Source organism: Schistocerca piceifrons, chromosome X (assembly GCF_021461385.2).
Source record: "Schistocerca piceifrons isolate TAMUIC-IGC-003096 chromosome X, iqSchPice1.1, whole genome shotgun sequence".
Classification (NCBI taxonomy): Eukaryota; Metazoa; Arthropoda; class Insecta; order Orthoptera; family Acrididae; genus Schistocerca; species Schistocerca piceifrons.
Window position 1 is genome coordinate 166,572,846 of NC_060149.1, and position 20,162 is coordinate 166,593,007.

The 20,162-nt window shown below is 39.5% G+C and overlaps 1 protein-coding gene across 3 annotated transcripts in view; it reads right to left on the reverse strand.

Annotated features, from left to right (window-relative positions):
- The window catches only part of LOC124721341 (exocyst complex component 1), a 274,341-nt gene that overhangs the window by 222,967 nt on the left and 31,212 nt on the right, over nt 1-20,162 (reverse strand). Inside the window, exons 2-3 of one of the 3 annotated variants that reach the window (XM_047246260.1) lie at nt 19,197-19,343; nt 16,433-16,505 (exon numbers count right to left, since the gene is read on the reverse strand). The exons of 1 other annotated variant lie outside the window; for it this stretch is intronic. The gene's annotated coding sequence lies outside the window, so the exon portion shown is untranslated. The remainder of the gene's footprint in view (nt 1-16,432; nt 16,506-19,196; nt 19,344-20,162) is intronic. One more of the 3 variants, XM_047246259.1, reaches the window with a different exon arrangement.

Genomic DNA, 20,162 nt, shown 5'->3' on the forward strand with positions numbered 1-20,162 from the left:
GGTTAGCAAATAGTTCAGGGGTCTCTGACAGGACAGTTCCGACAAGGATAGCGTTCTGGCAGGCATCTTTTTTAAGATCTTCCCCTTTCTCCTCAAACATGTGACTCAGCGCATCGGCGACCTGGTTCTCGGCCCCTTTAATATGGTGAACCTTAAAAGGAAAGGTCGATATGCATACCGCCCACCTGGTTTTTCTTGGCCTGGCTAATATCCAGCTTAATGCTTGGTTATCCATCTCGAGGTTGAACTCCCTATGCTCGAGATAGAATTTAAACTTCTCGAGTGCAAACAAAACAGCGAGAGCTTCACATTCGTACATGGAGTACTTCAATTTGACCTCGGACTGACACCTAGATATGAAGGCAACAGGGTGTCTATCCCCTTCAATTTGCTGCAGGTGGTTGACAGCAATGACAGTGCTTGACACGTCAGTCTGGACAATGAATCGGTGATTGAAGTCAGGGATGGCCAAGACTGGGGGGTTGGTGAGGGCAATTTTCAGGGCGTCAAAGGTGGCTTGTTGGCTCTCTCCCCAAATAAAGGTCACCCCTTTCTTGCGCAAGTTGTTAAGTGGTGCAGTCAGCTGAGTGAAATTCGGCTCACACTTTCTGAAATAATTGGCCATCCCAATGAAACTTGTGATGCCCTTCTTACTGGTGGGTGGGGGAAAATTTCTAAGACTGGTGGTTCACTCCTGATCGATGCGGATTCCGTCATGAGAAACCAAATACCCGAAAAAGGAAGTTTGTTCTTTGGCCAAGGTGATCTTGGATGGTTTAACCATCAGACCAGCACCCCACAATCTCTCCACAACAGGTTCCAAATGATTTAAATGTTTGTCAAAGGTCTTACTGTAGATGACTATGTCATCCAAAAAATTATAAAGGAATTTAAACTTGATATCACCAAATACACTGTCCAACAGGCGAGATAGAACAGCAGTTCCAGTCAACAATCCTAACGGGATTCGCTTAAATTCAAAAAGATTCCAGTTGATACAAAACGCAGTAGCCCTTTTGGATTCTTCTGCCAACAGAATCTGATGGTATGCCCGGTTCAAATCAAGGCTGGTAAAATACTTAGTGCCGGCAAACCAGGTGAAGCAGTTATGAAGGTCAGGAAGGGGAACGGACTCCAGAACCACCTTCTGGTTAAGTTGCCAGTAGTTAACAACAGGTCGGTAATCTCATCCCTGAGCCTTCAGGACTAATAACTTTGGGGAAGCATAAGGGGAGGTAGATGGTCTGATAACCCCATCACGCAACATAGCGTCAACCTTCTGATGTAGGATCTGCATTTTAGGAGGGGATAACCGATAGGGGACTTGGCGCACCGGGACATCATCAACCAAGCGAATTCTATTTTCCATCCTATCGGTTACTCCCAATCTGTCAGTAAGAACGTCAGGATAATGGTGGAGCTCCTCAAACAGTTGTTGAGCTTGGGGCCTCTTGAGGTGACCGAGCTGAAACTCAGATGTAACCTCATTGACCAGCAAGGGACGCCACTAACGTCACAGGAACAAAACCCTATTTTCTGGTCAAGGCAAAATTTAAAGAAAAAGGTCCTGCAGTTGAAGTCAAGGATAATTCCAGTGTGCTGAGTAAAATCGCAGCCAAGCAACAGGGTATGGGAAGTTTTCTCACCAAGAGTAGATGTACCGGCCAGGAAAAACTGCCACAGACAACTTGACCCGTGCCTCTCCCGCCAGGGGCAGCCTCTGTCCGTTAACTGTTCGACACCTCTGAAAACTGGGAGATGGGGGTGGCAACTTACAGATCCTATGAAATTCAAGATACCAGTCCAGATCGAGCAGGGACACAGCGCTCGTGGAGTCAAGGAGACCACAAACGGGCTCATGATTGAGTAGAGCACAGACAAAGGGAAGTTTTGAGGAATTAGTTGTTCCGACATGAGCACAGCCTTTCAGTAACCTAGAACGATAGCCCCCACCCGGTTTCCTATGTCATCGTTGACCTCTTTTGGCCCCACACTGCTCAGGGCAACTCCCGACGAGATGGGTGTCAGATCCTCACCTGAAACATCTCCAGTCAGTTAACGACCGATGAGGCAATTGTGCTAGCTCAGATGAAAATTCAGGTGCCCTGATCGCAGTGCTACTAAGGCCCCTTGGCTCATCACCAATCCTAAGGACCTCTATAGAGGTAGTCAACTCAGATAACTGGGAGTATGTAGTAGGCTTCCCAGTGAACTGTGCCCTTGATCAATCCTCAGGTCTCATCCCTGCAGAATAACCTCCACACTAGGCTGTTCAGCAACCTCCATACTTAAGGCGCATTCAGCAGTACGAACTCAGTCAATGTATTGTACAAACAGTTCAGACAGTCCCTGAACACGCCAATAACACCGGCGCTCCAATTCGTTGTGGGTACTATGTGAAAGCTTAGATGTAATAATAGTCCATTGGAGGTAGGCGAGGGTAGGTCGTTCTCGTAGTACTTCCAAGAATATCCCAGACAGGGTCTCTACACTAAGCGGATACAACAAATGCAAAATGGTAGCTTCCGGCACCCCAAACGCCTTAGCATGCAGCTGGAGATGCACAACCAACCAGAGAAAATGTTGAATTTGGTCAATACTGTCAATGGCGAGCTGGATGACATCTCGGAGCAAATGCATGACCGGGTTCGGCAATCTGGCAAGCTGTACCGTCACATGTCCCTCCGGTACGCCAGCACCTTCCTGTTGGGGACTGCCTGGCTGGAGTGTTTGGTTATGCATAACTTCGAATTCTTCCTCTATCCCAATAGTACTGGCTTTGGTTTGTAACTGAGTAATTCTGCTAGCTAACTCGTCTATCTCTTCCTTGGAACGTTTATCGGTTTGCACAGAGCTAAGATCACCTGATCTGGCCTGCCAGTGACAAAGTTGGGCCTGAATTCTTGCCCTTTGATTCGGAGCGACTTGAGTACTCTCCAAAAAATTCAAGTTCTGCTCGAGCTGGTCAACAGCCTGCTCAATCAAAGATATAACTTGGTCAACCTTCCCCAGGATGTCAGGAGAAATGACAATTGGTTTGTGTAATGTAGCCTGCAACCTATTTACTAACTCAGTTACAGTCCCTTGGGTTGACTGTTGATGAATGGAAAACTTTAACGCAAATGATCCATTTTTAAGTATGACAAACCTGGACAGCTCCTGGGCCATGCTCGTATGAAATCCAACATGCTCTGCTCGTAACCCGGAAAAAACCACTCTCTGCTACCATTGACATGGTACTACTCAACTCTGGATTTATTGTTAAGTAGAAATGGTAGTGGGAGGGCTAGGCCAAGTTCCAGGAGATTGAGCAATACAGACTCCGACAAAGAGAGCGAGTGGCGCACCTCAGAATGGGCAACTCTCAACCCAAATATGTGCCCCACGTACAGGGTACAAGATCACGGTTGGGTGCGGAACATCGGAAACCAATGTCGGCCCTGCAATGATCATAAATACAGACGTTTCTTGTCTTCCAAACCGTATCTCGAAAGAATGTACATATGTATGTAAAACTAGAAAAATGTAATCAACCAACCACCAAGCCCAGAATACTAAAGCTGCTAGCCGTAAGCTACCAGGTAAACCTGCTGCGGGTACGACTATTAAATGCCCAGAATTTTTTTAAATATTAACAGACATATATAAAGGACTACAAAAAGGTAATCATTGAAGCAACAAGTAGCAGGTGATACTGACAAGAGTAATACTTAGTTGCCAGACCTGCTGCGACCCAGTGTGTGTGTGTGTGTGTGTGTGTGTGTGTGTGTGTGTGTATATATATATATATATATATATATATATATATATATATATATAGATATAGACACACACACACACACACACTCATTGAACACTCAATGGCACTCTGTCGAAAGGCTCTTTTTGTGGCTTGCCATCAAACAAATTGTCCTTCAATGGTCCACATTAATAACAATAGGAAATATCAACGGCACTCTGCTGAAAGGTAGTAATCTTGCCAAGTTATTAATAATCACAGAGCAACAATGTTTGATTACAACAGTAATTTCAACTGTATGCTCACTGAACACTCAACGTCGTTCGGTCGAAAGGCTCTTCTTGTCGTTTGGCATTAAACAAATTGTCATTCAATGGTGTACGTTAACAACAACAGGAAAATTTGGGGAACACTACAAGAAAGCCATAACACGAATCTGCCAGATGCGAACTTGCAGATCAAGTTGACAATATACCATTTAACGGTGAATCCACACACACATGCGACTATAGGCAGGTTCAAACTGTCGAACGGTGAGTGTCACTCTACCAGGAGGCAATCTCACCGGTGCAACCTTGCGGGCAGTAAAATGAACAGCGAAACGTGACCGCCCACACGGGCCACCTGCCCATACACTAGTACGTCCTCTCTCTCCAAAAGCTGCGTGCGATCACACACTAAGCACCGTGACCTCCTTGGGCGATGCGCCAGAGGAAGGAGAGCACGGCTCACCTTACTGTCATTTCTTGTCAACAATATTAGCTTATTCCCAAGAATAAGCAGCTTTCACTCAGTTAATACTCGGCAGAAATCATACCTGCATTTGGATAGGAGTTCCTTAACTCTTGTGCAGAAAGGTGTGCAGTAGATTGCTGCATCCATTTTCAATAAGCTACCACTAGAATTCAAAAATCTTAGCAGTAATCCACGCACTTTCAAATCAGAACTGCAGAGTTTCCTCATGGGTCACTCCTCCTATTCTGTTGAGGAGTTTCTTGAAAAATTAAGATGATTCTTGTTGTATTGTTGACTGTGTTTACTAAAACTAATGGCTTGTTTTTTTGGGTTCATAAACATTTTATTTTTATCTCTTATTACTTTTATGTAATTTCATATACTGATATGTTCCATGACCTTGGAGATTTGCTCCTCAATTTGGTCCTACGGAACTTGACGTGTAAATAAATAAATAATAAAAAAAATAAAGTAGCATGACTCAGTGAAAGTATATAAGTACCAACATTTAGGCAAGGGATTAGGTTGGCATTCATGTCTTTCCAAAATGCATTCAATAAATTTGGAAAGATGAACTATGGTGACGTTATTAACAAATGAATCCAAACAGGAACAGCATGCTCTTATTCTTTTCTTGGCTGCCAACAGAAACACTGGTAGGCCTCCATCAGAGAATAAAGAAATTGTATGGAGTAGCATGTCGGTTGGAAACCATCGTTGTGGAATGGTATGCCAAGTTCCATGCTGGTCGCAATTGGACACAGGATCCCAGTCAGTCTTGGAGGCCTGCCTCATCCTTACACCAACCCAAGAGGGAGATACTCCCCAAGTGAAAAACAGCGGGCTGTAATAGAGTTTTAAATTTGAAGTGTTCATCCACACATGGAGCATCTCCTCCTTGAGCATGACAATGCTAGACCACACACAAGCACTGAAACATCTGCAACAATCCAAGACCTTGGGTTCATTGTCATCGATCAGCCTACAGACAGTACCATCTCAGCCCCCATCTGATTTTCATCTGTTCCCAAAACTCAAAGAACACCTTCTAGGACTTCACTTTGATAGTGATGAAGTGTTGCAAACAGAGGTGAGGTTGTGGCTCTGACAACAAAGTCAAACATTCTGCAGTTACAGTATCAAGAAACAGGTCTCTCAGTGGAAGAAATGTGTTCTTCATGAGGGTGACTATTTTGAGAAATAAATATGTAAACATAAAGAATAAAGATATAGATTGTTAATACCATTGTTATATTCAAAAAGTTTTAAGAGTTTTCACATAAGAAATTTGGAGCCATTACTTTTCAGCATGATCTCGTATTTCAAATGATCCAGTATTTTTCATTAGTCTTCATAAGAACAAGGTCAACCACCTTAAATTCTGTTACTTTTGAGCTCCTATCATGTCTTTGCTTCCTAATATTACACTGTTCCTCCACATTTTTCCTGGTTGTTTCTTCTCTTTCATCTGCAGTAACATTTTTGCATGCAGGGAATTCTGTCACTTCACTTATTAAATTAGCAGTTCTCTTGTTATACATGATCTCATAAGGTGAAAACCCAGTCATGAATGTTGCAAACTATATAAAAACTACTTACATGTTCAATCCAATTTAAAAGCTCTTTGCTGCAATAAATTCTACACAGTCTTCCAATTTCTATATAATTCTTCTGTGATTTAGATTAGATTAGATTAGTTTCAGTTTTCATTCCATAGAAACAAAAATAAGATGATTCTTGTGGGCGTGGAACAAGTAAAAAAATACAGGGTGATTCAAAAAGAATACCACAACTTTAAAAATGTGCATTTAATGAAAGAAACATAATATAACCTTCTGTTATACATCATTACAAGGAGTATTTAAAAAGGTTTTTTTTTTCACTCAAAAACAAGTTCAGAGATGTTCAATATGGCCCCCTCCAGACACACGAGCAATATCAACCCGATACTCCAACTCGTTCCACACACTCTGTAGCATATCAGGCGTAACAGTTTGGATAGCTGCTGTTATTTCTCGTTTCAAATCATCAATGGTGGCTGGGAGAGGTGGCCGAAACACCATATCCTTAACATACCCCATAAGAAAAAATCGCAGGGGATAAGATCAGGGCTTCTTGGAGGCCAGTGATGAAGTGCTCTGTCACGGGCTGCCTGGTGGCCGATCCATCGCCTCGGGTAGTTGACATTCAGGTAGTTACGGACAGATAAGTGCCAATGTGGTGGCGCTCCATCCTGCTGAAATTGTGGAATTTGCAGCTCTCTGCTAGCTCTGCAAGTCGATTTTCCTGGGCTGCGAACAAATGCTTGCTGGATGCGTGCTACATTTTCATCACTCGTTCTTGGCCGTCCAGAACTTTTCCCTTTGCACAAACACCCATTCTCTGTAAACTGTTTATACCAACGTTTAATACACCACCTATCAGGAGGTTTAACACCATACTTCGTTCGAAATGCACGCTGAACAACTGTCGTCGATTCACTTCTGCCGTACTCAATAACACAAAAAGCTTTCTGTTGAGCGGTCGCCATCTTAGCATCAACTGACGCTGACGCCTAGTCAACAGCGCCTCAAGCGAACAAATGTACAACTAAATGAAACTTTATAGCTCCCTTAATTCGCCGACAGATAGTGCTTAGCTCTGCCTTTTGTCGTTGCAGAGTTTTAAATTCCTGAAGTTGTGGTATTCTTTTTGAATCACCCTGTATAACATAAAAGACATAAAACATCTTAATATAATACCCACTACCCTCCTCATTTGTCAGAAGATTGTCAAAATAGGTGAATACATTACAGTAAACTGGAACTGTTAATATTTGAAGAATTAATACTCTGTCAGAATGAAACATAGTTATGCACTTTTAATAAATTTATCATACACAAAATACCTAATCTTGTCTGTTGAGACCAAGTGCTGTTACAATTGAAATTTATGAAGCTATTGGTTGGAAAGGGTTATATTACTTGAAAAAAAAAATTCATTAAGGTATAAATATACTGAGAAGCAGTGGTTAGAATACAAAGTTTCTTTAACAAGTTTCTTAATGATGTTCTTGAATTTACACCACAAATGAGTCTTATTACACACTGTTGCAGGCTAAAAACTTTTGCTCGGTCTGACGAGTTACCCCAGAATATGATCCTGTATGATACAACAGAATGAAGTGTTTTTTTTATATATATATATATATTTCCCTACATCTCACATTGTTCTCACTGCAAATGCAGACTTGTTTAGGTGCTTCTCTTTCATCAACATGTCTTCATATGTTATACACATGCTGGAAGAAAATCTGTTACAGGTTCTGAACTGCAAATAGTGAGTCTTTTCAAAGTTTAATGACAGTGAATTAGCTTTCAACCATTTATTAATGACAGTGAAAATTTGATTAGCACCCACTTCTACAGCTTGCTACTTATTGCAATGTTTGTATCATCTGCAAACAAAACAAACTCAGCATCTGACAATGTAACAGATGAGTGGTCATTAATGCACAAAAGTAAAAACAAAGGACCCAAAATGGAACCTTGAAGAATGCCACATGTAATTAATCCACAATAAGATGAAGATGGATTGCTTACTGCACAGGTATTACATGACAACACCCTTTGTTTCCTGTTAGTGAGATAAAACTTGAATCATTTCACAGCACTGCCGGTGACACCATAATATTCTAATTTTTTTATGAGAATGCTGTGATTCACACAGTCAAATGCTTTTGACAGGTCACAGAAAATGCCAGTCATGTTTAATTTGTTATCTAATGAATTAAGTGCATTCTCACTGTATGTGTAAATAGCGTTCTCTATGTCAGAACCCTTAAGAAACCCAAACTGTGACTAGGACAACATATTATTTGCAATCAGATGCGTAAGGAGACACTTGAATACACCCTTTTCAAATATTTTTGAAAAAGCCAGCAAAAGTGAAATTGGTCAATAGTTTTCTGGTATCTCTTTATCCCCCTTCTTGTAAAGAGGCTTAACTTCAGCATGTTTTACCCAGTTTAGAAATGTTCTGCTGATAAGAGATTGATTACACTAATAACTAATAAGACAGAACTAAACTTGCATGAGTATCCTTTGATTAAATTCATTGATATGTAATATAACCACTACAATACTTAGATTTTAAGGATTTTATGATGGACACTACTACTTTGTGAAATGTGTCATTTCCATTTTACTGAAGTTATCTGTAAAGACTGGTTTCAGATACTCCATTGCACTGTTCACTGAACCTCATAAGCCCCAACCTGATAACTTGGTGAAAGCCAATTTACTGACAATAACTCTTTCTCAGTCACACTGTAATTTTTGTCATACTTTTACAATGCTACGCTTGCAAATGCTACAGGATGTTGTTCTATTTAACCATTTACTACTTTCTCTTGGAATAAGTGAGCTCCCAGTCCATTATTACTACTGTCTGTCATAAGGCAAAATGGTAATCTCAAATGTGTTGTGTGCAAAATTTTGCTATCACATAACAGTCTCTTTATTTCATCAAGAGCTTACTGACACTCATTACTCCACACCAATAATAGAGTCTTTTTTGTAAGATTATTCAGACAAGATGTGTTTAAAACCCGAGTCTTTACACATTTTCTGCAAAAACTAGCTAACCCAAAGAATGATATTAACTCCTCTTTTCGACTTATGGGAATGAAATTTTGCTTTGGCTAAAATCTCATCACTGTCAAGCAAAATTCCTTCCACAGTAATGCTGTGGCCAAGAAATTTTAACTTCTTCACAGCAAATTTACACTTTTCCAACTTCAATGACATACCCCCCCCCCCCCCCTTAACTTCCTTCCTACTTTCTTAACAATTCGAAATGCTTTTTCCAACTTTTTCCTGTGATTAAAATATCACCTATATAAATAATCAATCTTGCAAGTAATTCTTTCCCCAGAACAAAATCTAAGCATCGTATAAACTCTGCAATGTAAATATTTAATCCAAATGATGCAATACAGTATTGATAAAATCTACCACCATATAGGAAAGCAGTATATTTTCTGAAATTAGGCTTAAATGAGATCAGATGAAAACCTGAGGTAAGGTCACCACTAGTTACACAAGTTACAGCTTTAAATTTATGCAATAATTCATCTTTACTTTCAGAATGGTCAATTTCTCTCTCTAATATTTTGTTTAAGTGTACTGAATGCAATACAAGGCATATCCCTCCATATGTTTTACATAACACAATGTTTGGGTTACTTATTCACTGCAACTCCTTTCAGTAAGTACCCACTTACATTTTTTTGTACTTCTCTTTCTACAGCCTCTCTTCTTGAGATAGGTATTCCATAAGGTTTAACAAAAATGGTTCCTGTATTATTTAAGTTTACAGTGGTAATTCTTCACTTTTCCTAGTTTCTCATTAAATACATTACAGTATACACGAAAACTTCCTTGAATCCTCTTTCTGACTTTGGTTAAGTTTCTCAGCACCTTCTACTTTGGTTGCAACTAAACTATGATAATATTCTACATCTTCCCCCTCATTTAAACTAACCTCCTCCTCTTTCAAGTGTCCTCTATTACCTATACACTTTACCCTCCTACCTGATTAGTATTATTTATGCTATGTACTATGATCAACTTTGAGAAGAAATTCTACTTCTAGGTTCAGTAAAGTATACGACCTTATTTGTCCAACAGAATCCTACTCTAGCTTTAACAGTCCAGTTCATGCCCAAATTAATTTCCTTGCTCAAATCAGGTATCACAAAGCATCCCTGGATAAATCTTATCTTACTGATTTTAAATCACAGTGACATTTATTTGTTTGCTATTTTATTACTTTTTCAAGTAACTCCTCTAATCTTAATCACTATTACAGGTAAGTCAGCAAATTTACTCCATCCCTTAATTTTTCAGGACCACTACACAAACTGAACTCCCTGTATCAAACTGACACTAACTTTCCTAGTTATCAGTTTCAATATGAGTGTATGGGCTTCCATACATGTCACTATCACCTTTTCTTTCTGTTTTATATGAAAGACGCTTCTAAATTTCGTTGAATCCCGTATCTTTTACCTCATCTTTTTTTGTGCGTATTTCTGTTCTCAGTTGCATGGTACTCACAGATATATCAGTTTTTTTCTAAGTTATCTAAAGTATTTCTTGTCTCTTCCCACCATTCTGAACACAAGCTTTCACGTAGGTTTTGCAGAGTAACTTTTATTCTACTATCACTCCTTTCATTATCATAATGATCCCAAACTATCCTTAAAATTTCATTATATATACATTTTTTCAAACTCCCTCCCATCCTTACAACAGTTTACTGTTTCACTGATATCAACTAGTAGAATCTCACTCTCCTGTGTCTTCCTTTCATAGCTCTGGCCTCCCTGCATGAATTCATTGCAGTCCCCATACCTAACATCTATTAACACTTCAACTTCAACTTCCACGTAAATCATGCCATCTAATTCTCCATAAAAGCCAGTCTCACTTCCTATTTTCTCTTCAATACCTTTGACAACATCTTCACTATCGTAACTACACTCATGCTCATAAATTGAAGATAATGCTGATACATGGTGAAACAACACTCTGGTGGTTGGTTTGCCATTTTAAATCACCTTGGGGTATGACCATGTGGTGCATTTGACCTGCGGTCGTCGCACAATGCTGCTGGCAGCAGTCCTCATACGTAGAGGTGTGTCGGTGCATGTCAGAGTATGGTGCAGCGAGTAAGAGTGCAGACATTTTCAGATGTGCTAATAGTGACTGTGTGTTGAAAATGGCTCAAAGAACACATATTGATGACGTTATGAGGGGTAGAATACTAGAGCTACTGGAGGCTGGTCAAACACAGCAGGCTGTAGCATGGGCCCTCTGTGTGCCACAAAGTATGATCTCAAGATTATGGCAATGATTCCAGCAGACAGGAAACATGTCCAGACAATACAGTACGGGACGTCCACAGTGTACAACACCACAAGAAGACCGATATCTCACCATCAATGCCCGCAAACAGCCACGGAATACTGCAGGTAGCCTTGCTCGGGACCTTACCACAGCCACTGGAACAGTTGTCTCCAGACACAAAGTCAACAGACGACTGAACAGTCATGGTTTATTCGCCCAGAGACCTGCAAGGTACATTCCACTGATCCCTGGTCACAGGAGAGCCCGTAAAGCCTGGTGTCAAGAACACAGTACATGGTCATTGGAACAATGGTCCCAGGTTATGTTCACTGACAGGTCCAGGTATAGTCTGAACAGTGAGTCTCGCTGGGTTTTCATCTGGCGTGAACCAGGAACCAGATACCAACCCTTTAATGTCCTTGAAAGGGACCTGTATGGAGGTCGTGGTTTGATGGTGTGGGGTGGGGTTATAATTGGTGCACGTACACCCCTGTATGTCTTTGACAGAGGAACTGTAAAGGGTCAGGTGTATCGGGACGTCATTTTGCACCAGTATATCCGCCTTTTAAGGGGTGCAGTGGGTCCCATCTTCCTCCTGATGGATGATAACACATGGCCCCACTGAGCTGCCATCGTTAAGGAGTACCTTGAAACAGAAGATATCAGGCGAATGGAGTGGCCTGCCTGTTCTCCAGACCTAAACCCCATCAAGCACATCTCAAATGCTCTCGGTCGACATATCGCTGCAAGTCTTCGTACCCCTACGACACTTCAGGAGCTCCGACAGGCACTGATGCAGCAGGAATGGGAGGCTACACCCAAGCAACTGCTTGACCACCTGATCCTGAGTACGCCAACCCGTTGTGCGGCCTGTGTACGTGTGCATGGTAATCATATCCCATACTGATGTCGGGGTACGTGTGCAGGAAACAGTGGCGTTTTGTAGCACGTTTCGGGACAGTTTTCTCAACTTATCACCAATACCGTGGGCTTACAGATCTGTGTCGTGTGTTCCTTATGTGCGTATGCTATTAGAGACAGTTTTCTGTAATTTCACGTTGTGTGGCACCACATTCTGCAATTATCCTTAATTTATGAGCATTAGTGTACTATGAACAATAGCATCTTCTCCACTAACCTCACTACAACCATCTAAGATACCCTCTTCACCCTTCTTACTTTTACTATCTAACATAACATCTTCCTCCCTAGGTGCATGATTGGCAGGTTCACAAGCTTCAACATTAGATACAGTAAATTCCCATGTTGCATCTGCTACAACCTCAATCATTAAGTTACGTAATCCAAATTCATCAAACTTCTTGTCAGTTCTCTCCTCTCCTACTAAAACTTCATTACACATGCAGTAAAGACTTGTTAGTGACTCTACAACTGATTCTAATTCAACATCGAGTAACCTCCTTCCAATTTTGCCAATACATGTCAATGTTCATTGTCCCCCAAAATATAGTCTATTTATTTCATATTCATCCTTGTTTTTATTTTGTTGCTTGTAGGATTCAAAATTTCTCCTCCTCTCAAAATCTCTTTTGTTAAAATTAACCTGATTTCCTCTATTTTTCCCTCACACGAAAGTGACAGGTTCCCAATTGGATGATCCATAATTTATCTGATCCTTAGCACCTGTTTTCATATCCACTTTGGTTAAATGGTCTGTTTTTTCCTTCCTATGATCTATTTCTAATTTCACATTTTCTATTCTTATTCACATTTCTATTATTTCCCCCCTCTTCCCTTCCATAATTACCTGTATTATTGTGGTTTTGATTTCACCTCCCATGGCGAGTCCATCCATACTCATTCTGATTAAAATTGTATCTATCATGCCTCTATAATGGCCCGTCTAGTTTACCTACATATTTCAAAAATTGTTCAATAGAATCATCTGGCCCACAAATGAAACCTCATTGCACTTTCCTACGCAATCCCCTCTTTAATGCATCCATTTGTGTAAGCCCATTAAATGGTTTATCTAGGTGGATTAATTGTCTCAGATGCTTCTCACAAATGTCTTTCATACTACCATTATGTTCTTCATAATTAGGTGCATTTAAGAATTCACTTTCGATCCTAGCTTGTTCAGTTTCTGATCAGAATTTATTTAAAAACCTTTTTTTCAAAACTAGTGATCTCTGTAGTATTATATTGGTTTGCCCAAAATCAGTCATACCACTAACAAAATTGTCACAACAATGTTGCAGAAAATCAACTGGGTGAAATTTATTACCACCAGGAAAATTTTTGAATGGTGCATTGGCACACATCCCACAACAGTCACTACCGAAACTTTTAGCAGCAAAAAGTTTCTTCCAATTCAGCTACATTTCTACAAACATTACCTACATTATTATTACTAAACGCTTCCACATTGCTAGTTGTGACTTCCTCCACCTTTATCATTAATTACCAAGATTTGATTTTCCATCTAACTTTCTAAATTATTGATTTTATATTCAAGGTTTTGATTTTTTGACCCAATTCTGATCATAATACATGGCTTTCATGTTTTAACATGTTACGCACTATTTGAAAACTTTTTGCAATTTTCTCTACTGTATCAGTAAAATTTGTCTTAAATTTAATCACTTCACCTTCCAGTGTATTACCCCATGCATCAGTTTGTCTGTGCTTTGACTGTACAACTAGTTTATATTTGCTGACATCCTCTCTTACTTCAGCAACTAAAAATATTAGAATAGGGGCCACCAAAAAGTTTCCATTTGAGGGCGTTGCTGCAGCGTACATGCAATGTTGCACGAATCTGATGTGGGTATGTAAGCACCAACATAAAGGCAAGAGATTAAGGTGGCAGTCATGTCTTTCTGGCAAGTGCATGGTAAACGTGAACTATGGTGAGGTTATTAATTGATTGATTGACTGATTGATATGTTTATTCATCTGTATAACAATACAAATTGTATGGATGTCATCAATTGTGTCTTATGAACTAAAACATACATGGGTTCTTACCATGTTTACAATTCAATTTATTACCAAATGCTCCCAAACAGGACCACTGTGCTGCTGTTATTTTTTTGGCTGTTATATCGGTAGATACGAGGGTTGTTTTTTAAGTAAGGGCCATTTTTATTTTAAAAAAAAAAAGATACAAATACTTTTGTAAAAAAACTTTTATTTTCTGATTCTACACACTTTTACCTATTTTTCTACATAGTTGCCTTGTTTGTTTAAGCACTTGTCATACCGTACAACTAAGTTTTTAATTCCCCCTTCAAAGAATTCGGCCGCCTGCTCCGACAGCCAAGAATTCACGGCCACTTTCACTTCATCGTCGTCATTCAAGCGCTGCCCGCCAAGATGGTGTTTCAGGTACCGGAAAAGGTGAAAATCGCTAGGAGCAAGGTCGGGGCTGTATGGCGCATGGTCCAAAACTTCCCATCCAAAAGAATCAATCAAATCCCGAGTCTTTTGAGAAGTGTGAGGCCTAGTGTTATCATGCAGGAGCAAAACTCCTTTTGTCAGCATGCCGCGCCTTTTGTTTTGAATTGCTCTGCGGAGCTTCTTTAGAGTTGCACAGTAGGCATCTGAGTTAATTGTCGTTCCTCGTGGCATAAAGTCCACTAGCAAAACACCGCGCTGGTCCCAGAACAGAGTTGCCATAATCTTGTGCTTTGACAGCGTCTGTTTGGCTTTGACCTTGATGGGTGAGGTTGTGTGTCGCCATTCCATCGATTGTCGCTTGCTTTCGGGAGTGATATGGGATACCCATGTTTCATCTCCAGTGACAATTTGGCTCAACATGTCATCCCCTTCTTCCTCATAGCGAATCAAAAAGTCCAATGAAGTGGCAAATCTATTCCCTTTGTGGTCCTCTGTGAGGAGTCTGGGTACCCACCAAGAACACAGTTTCTTAAAGTTTAGGTTTTCAGACACAATTTTGTACAAAACCGATCTTGAAACTTGTGGAAATTTCAAAGAAAGAGTGGAAATTGTGAATCTTCTGTCCTCACGAATCTTTGTTTCGACTGCAGCCACCAAATCATCAGTGATCACAGAGGGCCGGCCTAAGCGTTCTTCGTCATGGATGTTTTGACGGCCATTTTTAAACTCTCTAACCCATTGACACACTTTACCTTCACTCATTGCATTCAAGCCATAAACTTCTGTTAACTGACGATGAATTTCTGCAGCTGATAGGCTTCTCGCGGTCAAAAAACGTATCGCTGACCGTATCTCACACGCGGCGGGCGATTCAATAATCGTCAACATTATAAAGTAGCACAGCGATGCGTACACATCAGCTACAGAGCTGCAACTTGCATCAGTGTGAAAGGGAAGGATGCCGACAAGTGGCGCGGTGGCTTGTTGCGGCGTCCAAGCGAACTACGGGTCTATACCCGCGAACGGCCCTTACTTAAAAAACAACCCTCGTATCTATCTGAGTACAAAGAAGTGTACGGGGCAGCACGTCTGTCAAAAACCACTGTTGTTGAATGGTGTGCCAAGTTCCCTGCTGGTCGTCATTCGGTACAAGACCCTTGTTGACCAGAGGCCAGCCTCATCAATTACATGAACTAAAGTGGGATGCACTCTAGCACCCTCCCTATAGTCCTGATCTCTCCCCATGCAATTATCACACCTTTGGACCCTTAAAAAGGGCCTTGAAAGGTCGACGATTCCTGTTGGATGATAATGTGCAGCAGGCAGTTACGAACTTCTTCCTACAGCAAGACACAGTGTTTTACCAAACGGGTATCTTTAATCTGGTGCATCGGTGGGACAATTGTCTCAATGCTCATGGCAATTTTACCTGACTGGCATACCAATGCTGGTCTGTACAGCCTGTGAACAGAAACTATTTGATTGCCCCTTATATTTAAAATTTCATTCCTCAGCTCTTGGTATTCGTGGCATCGATTTTACTGCCCAGACCACTATTTAAATCATTTTTTGATGTCTCAAACCAATCATTTCTGCACTCTAAATGGTTATTTAGTTCAGTTTTTGCTGTCTCGTTTCTAACAGCCCCCCACCCCCCACTGCCTCCATCCAGCTCATAATTCTGTTTACTCAAATCGTTACTTACAAGGAGTACAGTGATGTCAGTTAAGGTCCAAGGAATTACATCCTGCAGCCATTCACCCTGGTGGGGCCCTCCTCTGCGAATAATCAAGGAAAAAAAATTTCGGTGTTTCGTATCATATTGTGTAACCTTCAAAATAACATGTATATACCGACTACTTGCATAGCGTAATGGTTAAGGTACTGACCTGACATGTCAAAGGTTGTCGGTTCGAGTACTAGAAATCCCAGTGAAATATTTTTGTTATTAAATCTTTATCGAAATGACTTTGATTACTATTTTTATTCAACTGATCCTTTTAAAAACAACTTTTTTATTTGTATTCCTTTGTCACATCTTTCTAATCAACATGAAAACTTTGTCAGTGCTCATATTTTTTTCTTCTCATAATTCCTTTTCCATTTGAAATCTTTCTGCATGTGAATTTAATTATTTCATATATCTATCATAATGTTTGAATGTTGAAAATGAATATCAGTCAGCTAAAAAACAAAAGACTAAATGACCCATTTATATTTACTGTGCAGTGGTGTCAAGATTGTATTTTTCGTTACAAGATGGACAATTTTTTGAATGGCAATCATCTAACAAGCATTCTTATTGCACTATAGACAAAATAACATGGATGATGACTTAAATAAAAACAGGGATTATAAGTAAAACTAAATTCAAGCAAAATGAGAAATGGAAATAATGAATGCAATAACATGGACGAAGACGTAAGACGACAATATGGAAGAAATTATATCGAAGTTAATAGATAACTATAATCAATATCACATGAACAAGGATTCCAAATGACGAAGACTGATAGGAAGCCAAATTTGAGCAAATGACGTACTTCATATGATGACTAATTTAAGGTACAAATGAACAGAATAAAATTACATTTAAACCAATTAATTGAATAAAAATAATGACCTAAGTCATTTCCATAAAGATTTACAAATAAAAAAAATTCAAAGCACCTAACATGTTTTGAAAACATAAGCTTTTGCACTTGAGGTCGGTACCAATACACTTTTTAACTTGGTATATTAACACCAGTGATATTACAGAGCTTGACCACATTAACACTTGGACACCCAGACTTTGCCTGCCCCTCGAATGCCCACAGGGGTCATTTTCACTCCTAGCATTTAAAAAAAGTTTTCTGAACCATTATTTCGAAATTTTAAGCATTTATTATATTTTAATGTTTACAAGATTTATAGCCATTTCAGATACAGAGTTGTGAATAAAAAGACATATAAACAAATTTCACTGAACCTGGTAACACCCAAACAAGTGTAAGCAAGTGACAGGCTTTTCCTTCTTAATTCAAAAAAATCTGAACTTTTCATGCGTACATAAATTTCAGTTACTTTATTGTTTTACATGATTGACACATTTTTATTCATTTTTCTTTGTACATTTTCCACAAACCATCATCTTACACTCACTGCACTTGGAAACAGTTTTATTACATTTGCAGAAGTTTAGAACTTAGCATTTACGGTGCTTCTGTGGCATTTTGTCTTCATCTTCATTTGATTCTTTTCATACTTGTCGGTTGTCATACGAGGAAAGCAACTCTTCACATACTCAGAGCGTACTTCATCTGCAAGCTGCTGAATAAAAGGTCTTTTGATCCTCCTCCCAGTAACAGCCCTAAATATTACATATGCATTTATTCCTGCTAGATCAAGGATATTGTAAGAGTGCATTGGCCTTCTTCTTGAGGAAGTATTGACTGAATACTGCCTTGCCATCTTGTCTACTATGTCAACCGTAAATTTTGTTTTGTTGTAATAACATACAGTTTCCGGAGATTTTTCTCATTTGTATTTATGGTAACACTAGGACGAAGGGAAGACATTACAAGCACATTTGTTGCTTTCTTTCCTTGATAGACTGTCAAGGAAATATCATCATGTTTTAAAACATTTGTGGAATACAGAGGACTCTTCAAGGACTTCAGAGCATGTGGTATCTCTCTTCTTGCTCTATTGTGGTATCTCTCTTCTTGCTCTATTTACTATTCCTACAATGGAGGCTGATTTTTCTTTCAAATTTTTGGCTAGTTTGAGTGATGTGAAGTAATTGTCTGTAGTGACATTTCTGCCTTTGCCCAGAAATCCTTTCGCCTTGGGAACGTGCAGTATACTTACCAAGATAAGGGAAGCCATTGAGTCTGTACTTGCTTTCAACATCTACAGCTAACTAGTATTTTTGGCCATACTTGTCAGGCTTTGAAGCCATGAACTGTGTGAACAGGCACCTTGTTTTACTTGGAAAGAGCTACTCATCTACTGTTATGTCACTTCCAGGTTTGTAACACATCGTACAGTTTTCTATTAATTTGTTCCCGACAGCAGAAAGCAATGCAAACTTATCATTCTGTAATCGTACAGTGTGTGTAGACTTCTCATCAAACCTCAGGAATCTAATAATCTCACAGAATCTATTTCTACTCATGGTTTCCACACAAAATGGTAGACCTGAGGAATCTGACCATAAGCTGTGAAGGTCTGTACTTCGGCAACCACTCGCACCACGAGCATAAATAATTGCAATAAATGCTTCTAGTTATTCTGTGGTCATTGACCAGATGTCATTTCCTAGTATTCTGTGTGCCTCTGTTATAGTACATTTCAAGATATGTTTGATTATATACTTGTCTATGAACAAGTGCCAAGCACTTGATACAAGTTCATCACATTTTGTTTTGCACATGGAGTAGGTCCAGGAGATTCTCTCAAAATATTGTGATTAGGAAGACGCCCACCTTGTGAATTAGGCACTGCTTCTATCCAGACTGTTCCATCAGGAGCAACTTCTTTATGTCTTTCATCAGTCGATGAAGCAGCAGTCACTTGTTCTACATTCCAAGAAAGAAGGTTATCTCCTCTTCTGTTACATGGTTCTTCATGACCTATAGAGCAAGAATAATAGAACAAATGTACGAAAGCCACCATAAAACCTAAATTAAGCACAGTAACATTATATGTAGATAACAATATGATAATTATAAACTAGCAGTAGTAATAATAATATACTTACTAGACTCTAAACTTTAATTATTTCTATCTGAAATATCAGAATCATTAGTATGAGATGATTCATCTTCTCTCAGTGTCTGTGGTAAAAATTCTTCCCTGAATCCTCAGAAAAAAGTTCGCCACTATCTGAATCACACTCCATAACTCTTTGTAACTCTGCAAGAATCTCTTCCTCTCATACATACTCCTTCCGATTCATTTCAATCTGCAGCTCAAAATCACCTTTGAAAGTCTGATTCTTACAAGGGAATGACGAACAATGGTGAATCGAGTAAATTGTTGTCATTTGATATGGTAATAATATGAACAAAAGTAAATTATTGCACTACATAGTAAAGTAACCGAGGCTTGAGAAAGCATGAGATAAATGTATGGCATAACTATAAATAAAATTATAGCTTTTTTTAAAGGGGTCAATATGTCCCCTGTGGGTGTTAAAGGTAAAACTGGAAAAAAGTGATCATCAATCAGGTGAAATGCACTGTTTTTGAACATAACAAAAGTACATGCCAAATAAATAAATAAATGTCATGAAAGTAAATGTTGCTCGAATCATTCTTCAAAACATAGCTAGCACTTAAAAACCGAAAAGGGTCATTTTGATTCCTCTGGGCGTTCGAGTGTTAAAAATGTTACAACTCATACCATTATAGAGAAATTTGTTCAAGAGTGGCCAACAACACAATAACCAT